We start from the raw sequence: 14,264 nt of genomic DNA, 5'->3' as shown, positions 1-14,264 counted from the left end.
GAGTGTAATGTTTTCTGCATGACACTAATAGAAAACATTTTTAATTCATCAACACAGTACTCTGCAAACATCTACGAACACCAGTGGTATTTTTATTATTTTAGGCAGGAATTATGACCTACTGATGTGTCTAGTATTATCTAAACATTTACAAAAATGTCGAAAAACGTACATTTTTCAAGGAGTTGGTGAAATTTCCACTTGTGTGGACAAAAGGTTTTGGGGATTTTAACTGATGAAATCAATAAAAATATGTCTTCTGAATAAATTGAAAATGATCAAAAATGTTTTATAAATAAGAAAAAAATAACAAATATCTTGTGAATAATACAATTTTAAAAAATCTAACTTCATTTTCATAATTTAATGTTGACATATTTTTAAACTTTATATTATTTGTTATTCTATTAAAAAACATTTTTTATTCCTTTAATGCTTACTTATTTTAACATTCAAATACTGTTAAGTGCAATACAAAAATATTGAGCCTCCTGATTTCAAAAATTTACATGATAGGATTAATCTCCACAAAATATTGCTACATTCTAATAAAAACTAAATTTACCTTCTAATAACAGTAAATGTATTTGCCAAAAACAATACATTTTCCGCACTACTATACATGTCAGTCAAAATAATAGCCAGCGATGTCTTAGGACGAATGATTAATCACAATAGTTTTTAATAATGATATTACTCCTTGGTTGTTATCACCACGTCTTAGTATAGTTTCAATGTTGCAAATAGTTGTCCACTATGCATGAAAGTGGCAATTACATTGTTTTAACAGCTGGCATTTTGACATAGTAAATATATAAAAGTTAAAGTAAAATCCCAATGATTGTCACACACACACTAGGTGTGGTGAAATTTGTCCTCTGCATTTGACCCATCCCCTTCTTCACCCCCTGGGAAGTGAGGGGAGCAGTGGGCAGCAGCAATGCCGCATCCAGGAACCATTTATGGTGATTTAACCCCCAATTCCAACCCTTGATGCTGAGTGCCAAGCAGGGAGGCAACGGGTCCTATTTTTTTATAGTCTTTGGTATGACTCAGCCGAGGTTTGAACTCACAACCTACCGATCTCAGGGCGGACACTCTTACACACTAGGCCACCGAGTAAGTAGTGCTAGAGTTACATTCTTCAATATATGTGCACATTAGGTTTCATGCTTTACCTCTGCATGCTTTACAATATAACCAATTACTCAATGGCACCAGCGTAGCTTAAGGACAGGTCAGTAATTGCCATTTAAATGTTTTAGTATTTTTCTTAATTTGTTTTCTTATTGCATCCTAATAAGGTGAGAAAAAAATTACAGATGGTCTTTATTGCCTTGCTAAAGTAACAACTCTAATGGGAGTCGGAGACTTTTGGACAGACTGATGCCCCGATAAATACCCTACATGGAATTCAACCAATTAAGAGACAAAATCCATTGTTTTCATTCAAATTAAATGTTATTAAAAGTAAGAACGTTATTAGAATTGTATTTTTTAAAAATTTAATTTTGTATTGACATCCACAGATATTCCTATCCATTACATCATTTATCTGTTGTCTTTTCTAAATGTCAAAATATTTTTTGGTTTTATCCCAAAGATGCCAACCCCTAAAACGGGCAAGGAACCTCCGGCTCTTGAGCCAGATGTGGCTCTTTTGATGACTGCATCTGGCTCTCAGACAAAATCTTAGCTGACATTGCTTAACATGATAAGTAATGAGTATTTCCGCTGGTAATCGCAGTGTTAAAAATAAGGTTAAAAATATAGAACATTCTCATAGATTTTATTCTAACATCCATCTGTTTTCTACCGCACCTGTTGAAGAAGTCGCATTAATGGTAAGAAGTATTTTATTATTGGTTGACTTTAGAATAACAATGTTACAAAATATGAGACTTATTATACTGTGAAAAGGTTGGTCTTACTTAAAAATGCACGCAAAATATTATATGGCTCTTACGGAAATACATTTAATATTTGGCTTTCATGGCTCTCTCAGCCAAAAAGGTTCCCAACCCCTGCCCTAAAAGAAAGAAACAGCAGGAAAACAAAATAATATGTACTGATAACTCAATTAAATAAAGAAAAAAATAATACATTCTAAGAATGTTATTATCATTATTGTTAAAGAGATTGCGAAAAGAACAAAACAGCAAACACATTCTAAACTGAGCTAAAACATTATTTTTCCTCACATTTGAATTGTCTTCTGTCTATGTAGCACTTTGAGAAATATAAAGTGCATTATGAAAAAAATGTATTATTATTTTAAGCTGTATCATGACCTCTGACCTGACAAATGTTCTTCTGGGTGAAATACAGACATGCAGCACAACAATGCCCTATTTTCCTTCCATGCTTTTGTCCACGCAGAGGGCGGTTCAAATGTTTAGATTTACTGCCCTCTAGCGGTGGTCTGCTGAAACTGCAGCAGCCAGACGTGGCCTGAGCACGTTGGACATGTGTTGAATCCATCTCCAGTTGCTTTGAAATGTGACTGGAAACTGATTCACTGAAAACTCTGACATAAGTCAGGATTTATTTGTTTTAGAAGTTCAATTATTCACCAAAAGTTTGCATACAATTTGTACTTTTTAAAATATTTAACACAAAGCATTTTTTTAAAACAACTTATTTCACCAAGTATTAGTCAGATTCATTGGAATATCTGATCTGAAGGCTCCAGTTTACCGGTACTTGCAAATATATTCCCGGCTCCTCACGCCACTGAGGCTCGCTCTAAAAAGGGAATGGCGTCTTGTCGGTTTTGCAATAATCAAAAATGTATGTTTTGATGTCGACATTTGAACTCAGTTTGGATTGTATTTCATTTCGGTGTTTTTTCCGAGTCTGCTCTGCATCAATATTACATGCATACTCGAACGGAGGAGGGATTTTTCCTGTTGGCTAACATCAACCGCATGGAGCACAAACACAAAGGCCGCAAACAAAAGTTAAAACGACTTCCTTATGTTGGAAAATTAACAGCAGGAAAAAGAGAGGGGGAAAAAATGCAGCACAATTAGGAATAAACTAAGCAGCCCCCATTGTTCCTTCAGCAAAAGTCGGCTATATGTTCACAGTGCAGGAAGGAGACTTGGACTTAGACAAACTTTATTGATCCACAAGGGAAATTGTTCCACACAATAGCTCGGTTACAAAGGATGGAAAGGATAATGCAGGTATAAAGTACACAAAAATGTACCATAGTAGCAATATAAAATATAACATGTGTAATATTTACATAGTATTATATATTAGGCGCCACAAAATCACATTTTTATCTGCAGCCATTCGGCTTTACAACACACAATTGTGAACTCTGACATCTTTCTACTGTGCAACGTGGGTGTTATTTCATTTTTCTCTGCATTCATTTTCATGCTTTTTTTGTGGTGTCATGGCCTATATTTTTGAATTTTAACATTAATCAGTTCAGTTTCAGTTGATTTCGAACATGCATAGAATACATTGCAATGCCTCACACATTTCCAGTTGTATCATTGAAACACGTCAGAAAAGGAGTCTGGAGAAGCAGAGCTTATTTAATCCTACCCTCTTTTTTTTTCAAATGATAGTCTCTCACACACACACACCCAAAATAATGTAAAAAACACTTTACTTACCACTGTAATTACCGGACTACAATATTTTTCATTCAATGATTGTAAATAATGTAAACATAATGTAAAAACAAGAGTATAAAGGAAGTCATACTGTTCCATTACCTTTGTTCATACTACTGTCACTGCTCACCTGCCCAAGAACTGTAGACACTGTCAGAGTTACTTGATGTCGAACCCCAAGATGCAGACATGGAGGCTGGCATGGAGTGAACAAACATGATTTAATAAAGATACTAAGACAAAATTAAACAAAGGGTTCCGACCAAAAGCGCACACGTGGGCGGATAATAAACAAAAGGCCTTTAGCATAGAAGCTAGCAAGAAACAAAAAGGAACTTTAGCATGGAAGCTAGTGGATAGCAAACAGAAAAACTGGAAATAGCTAATGGCTAACAAAAACAGCTTACCGCTATGATGACCAGGACAACATATAGCGCGACAGGTAATAGCTGAAATGATCACATCTACACGACAAGAGCGACATGTGGCAACGACAATACAATAATCCGGCAACTGGCACAAGACAAAAAAGCAGGTACAAATAGGAGCGGGCTGATTGGTGACAGGTGTGACCAGGTGGTAATCAGCCACAGCTGAGAAGAAACACAACACTCAGGGAACAAGACAGGAAGCTGACAAAATATGAGCAATAGACAGGAACTAAGGACAAGAAATACTAAACATACAGGAGAAACTAAAACTCAAACAAACTGTCAGTGGCAACCCTGACAGACACCTTCATATTTGTTCCTTCCTATACTGTATATACTGTTACACTATTTGATATTGCACTGGTACTGTATTTGACTACTGTACTTCTACTTGTACTGATACTTCTACCATAACTTCTGTTACTTTTTGTGCAACTTAATTGTCCTGTAATTAATGTACATCAGCTATTAAATTTTTTGTATTTTTTGTATCTAGTGTATTAGATTCTGCAACTAGTGTTTGGAACCCACTGTACGCAATATCTGAAGAGCATGGAAAAAATAATTTCACTGTGGTGTAGTCTGTATGTGACAAATAAACTTGAACCTTGAACCTTGAACACACACACACACACACTAGGTGTGGTGAAATTTTCCTCTGCATATGACCCATCACCCTTGATCATCCCCTAGGAGGTTAGGGGAGCAGTGAGCAGCAGCAGTAGCTGCGCCCAGGAATCATTTTTCATACCATAGCAATAGTATGCAATTTCCTTGTTCTTTATAACAGAACAGTGAACAAATTAAAAAAATAATATACCATAGTAAGCAAACACATATTAAATACATAAATACTCTTTGTCTCAATAATAATAACAAAAGATTCAATAAATAAAGGCTTTAAATCTTCTCAGTTAGTGACTGAAGTATCCCGTTTGGAACGCATTTTGATGCGCGAGTTGTCACCCCAAGATGCTGCAGGACTCGGACTAGACAGGATAGCAGGTAAGAGCTGATTTTGATACACAAAAAGGTAAAGGAACACTTGTACAAAACAGAAAAGAAACAGCGTGCCTACGCACGGGAAGCTAATGCTAAAATTAGCAGAGAGTCCAAAATGTCCAAAAAAGAGCGTGCCGAACGCCCGGAAGCTAAGACAAGACTTAGCGAACAAACAAAGACTTAGATAAACCAAAAGGTGAATGTTGCATACAGCAAATGATGAACCAAGACCGAACAAAGGGAGGAGGCATGTTTAAATACAGAAACAAACAATTACCACAGGTGTGCGTAAAAGGCATGGCAGGTGGAACAAATGAGGAACTATGGTAACTGAACAAACAAGGAAGTGCTCAAACAAGGGGATCGGAAGAGAGGTGGGAGGTCAGGAGGGGGGTGGACTGGGTGGGAGAAAAAGTCACTGGGGGGCGGGGGGGTGGAGGACTTGGCAAACATAACGCTGAAGATGTTTAAATTTAGAAAAAAAAAATGTCAAATGGGTTAGCGTCAGGATCAAAAGATTGTGTGGGTGGCTTGCATGGGAAATTAACCGCGTCTAAAACAAATTCCTGGGGTGTGACGTCATCCCGAGTGGGCGGGGCGTCGTTAACCCGGGGAGGTGACTGGTACAGACTAGGCTTGTAATTAACAATATTGTCCTTGTAGAGTTTCTTCATAAAGTACAAGTCCTTAGGGGATAAGTGAGGACATTCAGTATCAAAGGATTCCTCATCACTGCTAACATCAAAAAATCAAAAAAAGGTTGAGAAGAGGTATTCTAAAAAAAAGTCTTCGGTGACGTCATAGGAAATTAGCGGAATGACATCACCTTGATTGACAGGAGAGCCGGAGGTTTGCTCTGGCCTCACAGCGCTGTCAGAAGAGTGTTTAGTAACGGGAGAAAGAAAGAGACTACCAACCCTCAGGGAAGAGTTCTGGGCTGTAGCTGTCGAGCCTTTGTCCGGAGAAGGAGTCATCGCGGCTTGGCGAGGCGAAGGCTCCAGGAAGTCCCAAGCGAGGTGACGAGATGCTTGGTTCATTCTATCACGTTTGAAACGCATTTTTATGTGCGAGTTGTCACCTCAAGATGCTGCAGGACTCGGACCAGGCAGGATAGCATGTAAGAGCTGATTTTAATATACAAAAAGGTAAACGAACACTTGTACAAAACAGAAACGAATCGGTGTGCCTACGCACGGGAAGCTAATGCTAAAATTAGCAGAGAGTCCAAACAGTCCAAAAAGAGCGTGCCGAACGCCCGAAAGCTAAGACGAGACTTAGCGAACAAACAAGGACTAAGATGAACCGAACAAAGGTGTCACGATCCGCTATGCGGATCGTTTATTGTTTTGCCGTTTATATGTGTTTGTTCATGTTTAGTTCTGAACTCTGCCGATTCGTTGTGTTTGAGCACTTCCCCGTTTAGTCACCATGGCAACGTAGGGTGCTCCTCCTCACGGGCTCCTGTCACACACCTGTTTTTGATTATTATTTGTGTATTTAAGCCCACCTGATTCCTCAGTTAGTCCTCGGCTCATTATTTGCTAACGGCAACAATCACGTATGTATCCTCTGCTTATCTCTGCTTTAGTTGTGCTAAGTTCCGTCTTAGCTTCGCGTGCGTTCGGCACGTCACCGTTTTGGAACCCTTTTTGTATCCTGCTAAGTTTAGTGTTAGCTTCCGTGCGTAGGCACGCGCTTTGTTTTTCCCCTTTTTGCACCAGTGTTCTTTTGTTTTATTATATTAAAACTTATTCTTACCTGCAATCCTGCTGACTGGTAGTGTGTGCATCCACGAAGTGGCAACTCCGCGCAACAAGTGCGCCGAACGCGTGACAAAAGGGAGGAGGCCGGTTTAAATACAAAAACAAACAGTTACCACAGGTGTGCGTAAAAGGCATGGCAGGTGGAACGAATGAGGAACTATGGTAACTGAACAAACAAGGAAGTGCTCAAACAAAGGGATCGGAAGAGTCCAAAAATAAACAAAACACACAAAAGGACTCAAGTACTAAAACTATGTCAGATCCGGGAAGCGGATCGTGACATGAATTGTACTTTTATAGTCATTTCCCCACATTTCAGCACAATAACTCAGATATGCTAACACTATCGAGCTGTTGAGAATATGGAGTGATATTTGTTGTCCAATACATATATTTGGTTTATTTGTTATCGATTTATTTCTTGACACCTTAGTTGTATGTTTTTATATGAGATTTCCAGTTAATGTTATCATCAATTATAACACCCACAAATGTGATTTCATTTACTCTTTCAATGTTTACTCTGTCTATTTAGAGTGGCCGTGCCAGCAACTTGAGAGTTCCAGGTTCGATCCCCACTTCCGCCATCCTAGTCACTGCCGTTGTGTCCTTGGGCAAGACACTTTACCCACCTGCTCCCAGTGCCACCCACACTGGTTTAAATGGAACTTAGATATTGGGTTTCACTATGTAAAAGCGCTTTGAGTCACTAGAGAAAAGCGCTATATAAACATAATTCACAGCTCACAATTCCGGAGCATGTGAATTAAGTGCTATATCGAGCACTTACTGCCAGTACATGCTTGCTTTGTTGCCGTAGACTATCAGGATGAAGTGGAGAACCTACTCAGTGGCCTAGTGGTTAGAGTGTCCGCCCTGAGATTGGTAGGTTGTGAGTTCAAACCCCGGCCGAGTCATATCAAAGACTATAAAAAAATGGGATGCATTGCCTCCCTGCTTGGCACTCAGCATCAAGGGTTAGAATTGGGGGTTAAATCACTATAAATGATTCCCGGGCGCTGCACGGCTGCTGCCCACTGCTCCCCTCACAAATTTCACCACACCTAGTGTGTGTGTGACAATCATTGGTGCTTTAACTTTAACTTTAAAAATATTGTACCATAAAGGTCCTGGGTTTTTGTAAAGGTTGAAGTTTTTTTTAATGACATTCAAATATGTAAGTAAAAAAAAAAAACTGTCGGAAATGTTATTATAAGATAAATATAGCCGTGAAAGGTCAAAAATAAGATAGCTTGATTCAAATTAAGAATGTCTAGAACTATCTACGTCACTTTGTCAAAAATGCAAAATGGTTCATTCCGTCTGGAGAGCAGCAAACCTCACTTGGAACACTTGGAACACTTTGCTCAACACAGATGTCATAACAAAATCAAAGCTCACATTTGAGCATTCACACACAGCACCAACATTTTGGAACAAGGATGGAGTGAGAGAAGAAAGGTAAAAATATAATAAAGCTCTTTTTGGCAGCATAGGAGAAAGTTACTTTTATATTCCACTTTTGCATATCTTTGCATATAACTGTGGTGCATTCAAGGACCCTTGATTAAAGTAGAAACAAAGGTGTCACTCATTTTTATACACATTTGTACTCCCAGGAGATGCAATAGTAAGAAGAAAAAATATGGAATATTATGTTTCGTGGCTTCACGGTGACAGAGGGGTTATTGCGTCTGCCTCACAATACGAAGGTCCTGCAGTCCTGGGTTCAAATCCAGGCTCGGGATCTTTCTGTTTGGAGTTTGCATGTTCACCCCGTGAATGCGTGGGTTCCCTCCGGGTACTCCGGCTTCCTCCCACTTCCAAAGACATGCACCTGGGGATAGGTTGATTGACAACACTAAATTGGCCCTAGTGTGTGAATGTGAGTGTGAATGTTGTCTGTCTATCTGTGTTGGCCCTGCGATGAGGTGGCGACTTGTCCAGGGTGTACACCGCCTTCCGCCCGATTGCAGCTGAGATAGGCGCCAGGGCCCCCCGCGACCCCAAAAGGGAATAAGCGGTAGAAAATGGGGGGGATTATGTTTCGTATTATCCACTCATGATAATTCTATGTGTATAAATCTCTGTTTTACACTATCAGGTAGAGGAAGATTTGACAGATTGATATGAATATTTAAGTGAATGATGACAATTCTTGAATTTCATATTTTGGTTACTTTATATCGAGTATGTTTGCATTTTTTGTAAACAAAACCAAATCGTTTAAGGGAGCTTATCGATTTTATATATGTTTTAGATATGTTTATGTTAATCCAATCTTTAAAAGGGGAACTGCACTTTTTTCGGTGCAATTTTTCATATCTTTCACAATTATTATGAGAGAGAAGAAGATGGATGTGTTTTTTACTAGTGCAGTTTTACTCATAAATAAACGTAAATAAAAGACCGCTTGCAATGTAGTCAATAGGAGGCCCTCTATTCTACCCATCGAACAACCATCACAAAAGTGTCAACAATACCCAAGTTACATTTCGTGGCTTGAATATTAAGCAAGTATAAGTGATATAGTTATTATAAGTGCTAAAGCAGAACAACTATTCACTCGCTGTGATCAAAGAGAGCTAACTAGCTGTTGTACCGAAATCTGTTACCCATCGGAATTTGTAACTCCAGAGGGCGATGTTCCCATGGCGTTTGTTTGATGGTTAAACGGCAAGCAGAGGAGGAGAAGAAGAACGCTTGCGTAAAAGGCGTAAACTATCCTTAATGCTGAAATGTCAGTTGTCAGAATTTAAGCTTTAATAGATTACACATGTTCTTTAAATCAATGACTTACTTTCATTATAGTACGAGTCCATTGTATCAGCTGTTAATTCTCTCTCACACACATACATTTTCCAATGTAGTTTATGCCTTTGAAGGATAGTTTACGCCATTTTTGCCTCTTTGCTTGCCGTTTAACCATCAAACAAACGCCATGGGAACATCGCCCCCTGGAGTTACAAATTCCGATGGGTAACAGATTTCGGTACAACACTTGATCCTAAATTATTGTGAGCGTTTCTGAACGCGTATTCTGTTCATATTAGTTGTGCGTATCGGCGACTAATCTGGAAAGAAAACACAATAGCTCTCAATTAACACGTTTCTTCATTGACAAAACGGTTTCAGACATGGTTAAGCTTATTCAAGATAGGAATGCTTCATTAGCGAAATATATCTAAAAGGGCGTGAGAAACAAGTGGAACTGGGCATGGCTCGATATATCCATCAAACTGGAGGTGAAGATTAAAGGGGAAAATTATCACAATTTCAAAAGGGTTGAAAACAATAAAAATCAGTTCTCAGTGGCTTGTTTTTTTTCGAATTTTTTTTCAAAATTTTACACCTCCTGGATTATCCCGAAAAAAAGCTTTAAAGTTCTTGATTTTCCCTATTTGCGATGCGACTGTCCATTTCCCTGTGACGTCATACAGGGCTGCCAATCCAAACATGGCGGTTACCACAGCAAGATATAGCGACATTAGCTCGGATTCAGACTCGGATTTCAGCGGTTAGAGCGATTCCACAGATTACGCATGTATTGTAACAGATGGTCGGAATATGGAGGCAGATGGCAAAAACGAAATTGAAGAAGAAATTGAAACTATTGAGCGAATAGCTATTGATGCTATTCGGCCATAGCATGGGTGTACCTAATGAAGTGGCCCATAGCATGGCTGCCTTATTAGCATCGCCGGAAAAATGTGCAGACCAAACAATCAGGACTTTCGCATCTTGTGACACTGGAGCAACTTAAATCCGTCGATTGGTAAGTGTTTTTTTCGTATTAAATGTGGGTATTTAGTTTCAAATGTACATACAGCTAGCGTAAATAGCATGTTAGCATAGATTAGCATAGCATGTTGGCATCGATTAGCTGGCAGTCATGCTGCAACCAAATATGTCTGATTAGCACATAAGTCAACAACATCAACAAAACTCACCTTTGTGATTTAGTTTACTTTATTGTTGCAAATGCATCTGCAGGTTATCCATACATCTCTGTGCCGGTCAAATGTGAAGACACTTGGGCACATTCAATGGGGGTCTGGCGGCAGACACTTTCGCATCTTCGGGCCAGTGGTGCAACTTGAATCCCTCCCTGTTAGTGTTGTTACACCCTCCGACAACACACTGACGAGGCATGATGTCTCCAAGGTACCAAAAAATAGTCGAAAAAACGGAAAATAAGAGAGCTGAGACCCGGTGTTTGTAATGTGAAAATGAAAATGGCGGGTGTATTACCTCGGTGACGTCACATTCTGATGTCATCGCCAAAAGACAAACAACTCGTCGTGTTTGGAGGAAGAAGAATACTGAGTTGCATCCCAAGAACATCATACCTACTGTGAAGGATGGGGGTTGAAACATCATGCTTTGGGGCTTTTTTTCTGCTAAGGGGACAGGACGATTGATCCGTGTTAAGGAAAGAATGAATGGGGCCATGTATCGTGAGATTTTGAGCCAAAACCTCCTTCCATCAGTGAGAGCTTTGAATGGTTGACCAAATACTTATTTTCCACCATAATTTACAAATAATAAATTCTTTAAAATTCCTACAATGTGAATTCCTCGATCTTTTTTTCTTTCACATTCTGTCTCTCACAGTTGAAGTGTACCTATGGTGAAAATTACAGTCCTCTGTCATCATTTTAAGTGGGATAAATTGCACAAACGGTGGCTGACTAAATACTTTTTTGCCCCACTGTATTCTATTGTAAGCTGACTTTTGCTCACATTTATTTACTAGTTAGAATGCATAAAAAAAGAACGAAACATGTCTTTGTCTTTTATAAAGATTTTGAATGATAGGCAAAATTGTAAGAAAAGTACAGTTCTCTTCTAAAAAGTCCAAAACCCAATTAAGATTTTCACATGTGTTTTTGAAAAAGCTGGTTTCCACCAAATTAATGCAATTAATATTTTTTTTAGTGCATGTAAATGTGTGTGGGGGGCCTTTTAGGAATCTTGTGTATGGGGGGCCCAGCATTTGCTGCTACACCCCTGTGGGAAATTGCAACATTAGACTGCAGTCGCCACGGATACATATCAGTTTTACTAAAGAGGCCTGAGTCGGATTAAAAAAATGGGAAAAAAAAAATCCGATACAGATCACATGTGGGCCAAAGAAGTATGCAGTAGTCAGTGAACACACAACAAGTTGCATGAAAACAAAAGACGCAGTTTAAGGTGAGAGAAAGCGAAGGGAAGGAGACACCATTCCTGTGGCCTGTCTGATGGAAGGTGATTCTACCCAGTCCATTAACAACCAATGAAGTTCCTATTAAATGTAATATTAGAGCATTAATAATGCCTCTCACCTGGATGGTAGATGGACAAGAACATAAACCGACCACTTGGTCAACTTTGACAGCCAATTTAGCCCGGAAATAAAGACACGAAAAGATGCTTTGTTCCACTCACCTTTTTTTCCCCTCTAAATGGTAATATATGAACATCCTAGCAGTCGGCATCCTACTGACAACCGACCTTGTACAGTAAGTGATATTTTATTATGTTTGTTGGCTCTCCGGAAGTCTGCAGTGACTAATAATAAGTGGTGTTGTGATGCGTTTTTGAAATTAATGTATGCCTAAAATGATCAAAACACAGAAAAAAGAAATGTTCTTATAAATGTGCCTGTTACAACATTATGTAAATACTTACATCCTGTATATTAAACCCTTGATGGAGGTGTTTGAATGTTTTTTTAAGCGCGTTACGGAATAAAGCATGTACCTTAAACTTTATTGTCAGCTGACTTTTGCTCACATTTATTTACTAGTCAGAATGCATTAAAAAAAAGATGTGTGGGTTTATCTTAAACAAACCCCGTTTCCATATGATTTGGGAAATTGTGTTGGATGTAAATATAACCACAATACATTGATTTGCAAATCCTTTTCAACCCATATTCACTTGAATGCACTACAAAGACAAGATATTTGATGTTCAAACTCATAAACTTTATTTTTGTTTTGCAAATAACAATTAACTTGGATTTTCATGGCTGCAACACGTGCCGAAGTAGTGGGGAAAGGGCATGTTAAACACTGTGTCACATCACCTTTTCTTTTAACACCACTCAATAAACGTTTGGGAACTGAGGAAACTAATTGTTGAAAGTGGAATTCTTTCCCATTCTTGTTTTATGTAGAGTTTCAGTCGTTCAACAGTCCGGGGTCTCCGCTGTCGTATTTTACGCTTCATAATGCGCCACACATTTTCGATGGGAGACAGGTCTGAACTGCAGGCGGGCCAGGAAAGTACCCACACTCTTTTTTTACAAAGCCACGCTGTTGGAACACGTTCTGAATGTGTGGCTTGGCATTGTCTTGCTGAAATAAGCAGGGGCGCCCATGAAAAAGACCACGCTTAGATGGTAGCATATGTTGTTCCAAAACCTGTATGTACCTTTCAGTATTAATGGTGCCTTCACAGATGTATAAGTTACCCATGCCTTGGGAACTAATGCACCCCCATATCATTACAGACGCTGGCTTTTGAACTTTGCGTCGATAACAGTCTGGATGGTTCGCTTCCCCTTTGGTCTGGATGACATGATGTCGAATATTTCCAAAAACAATTTAAAATGTGGACTGGTCAGACCACAGAACACTTTTCCACTTTGCATCAGTCCATCTTAGATGATCTCAGGCCCAGAGAAGCCGGCGGCGTTTCTGAATGTTGTTGATAAATGGCTTTCGCTTTGCATAGAATAACTTTAACTTGCACTTACAAATGTCGAGACAAACTATATTTAGTGACAGTGGTTTTCTGAAGTGTTCCTGAGCCCATGTGGTGATATCCTTTAGAGATTGATGTCGGTTTTTGATACAGTGCCGTCTGAGGGATGGAAGGTCACGGTCAATCAATGTTGGTTTCCGGCCATGCCGCTTACGTGGAGTGATTTCTCCAGATTCTCTGAACCTTTTGATGATATTATGGACCGTAGATGTTGAAATCCTTAAATTTTTTACAATTTCACTTTGAAAAACGTTGTTCTTAAACTGTTTGACTATGTGCTCACGCAGTTGTGGACAAAGGGGTGTACCTCGCCCCATCATTTCTTGTGAAAGACTTAGCATTTTTTGGGAAGCTGTTTTTATACCCAATCATGGCACCCACCTGTTCCCCATTAGCCTGCACACCTGTGGGATGTTCCAAATAAGTGTTTGATGAGACGTTCCTCAACTTTTTCAGTATTTATTGCCAACTTTCCCAACTTCTTTGTCACATGATGCTGGCATCAAATTCTAAAGTTAATGATTATTTGCCCCCAAAAAATGTTTATCAGTTTGAACATCAAATATGTTGTCTTTGTAGCATATTCAACTGAATATAAGTTGAAAATGATTCGCAAATCATTGTATTCTGTTTATATTTACACATAACACAATTTTCCTACTCATATGGAAACGGGGTTTGTA

General features: G+C 38.9%; 1 long non-coding RNA gene across 1 annotated transcript; it reads right to left on the bottom strand.

The window, feature by feature from the left end:
• Positions 1–3,671: 3,671 nt before the first annotated feature.
• LOC133552394 (uncharacterized) lies at positions 3,672–4,135 on the bottom strand. Its single transcript, XR_009806700.1, has 2 exons — positions 4,040–4,135; positions 3,672–3,828 (listed from the first exon to the last, which is right to left on the bottom strand). It is a non-coding gene; the product is annotated as an uncharacterized LOC133552394 (long non-coding RNA).
• Positions 4,136–14,264: the final 10,129 nt, after the last annotated feature.

The sequence above is a fragment of the Nerophis ophidion genome, linkage group LG05, assembly GCF_033978795.1.
Source record: "Nerophis ophidion isolate RoL-2023_Sa linkage group LG05, RoL_Noph_v1.0, whole genome shotgun sequence".
Taxonomy (NCBI): domain Eukaryota; kingdom Metazoa; phylum Chordata; class Actinopteri; order Syngnathiformes; family Syngnathidae; genus Nerophis; species Nerophis ophidion.
The sequence above is the reverse complement of the archived record's forward strand: the minus strand, read 5'-3'. Positions and strand labels throughout refer to the sequence as shown.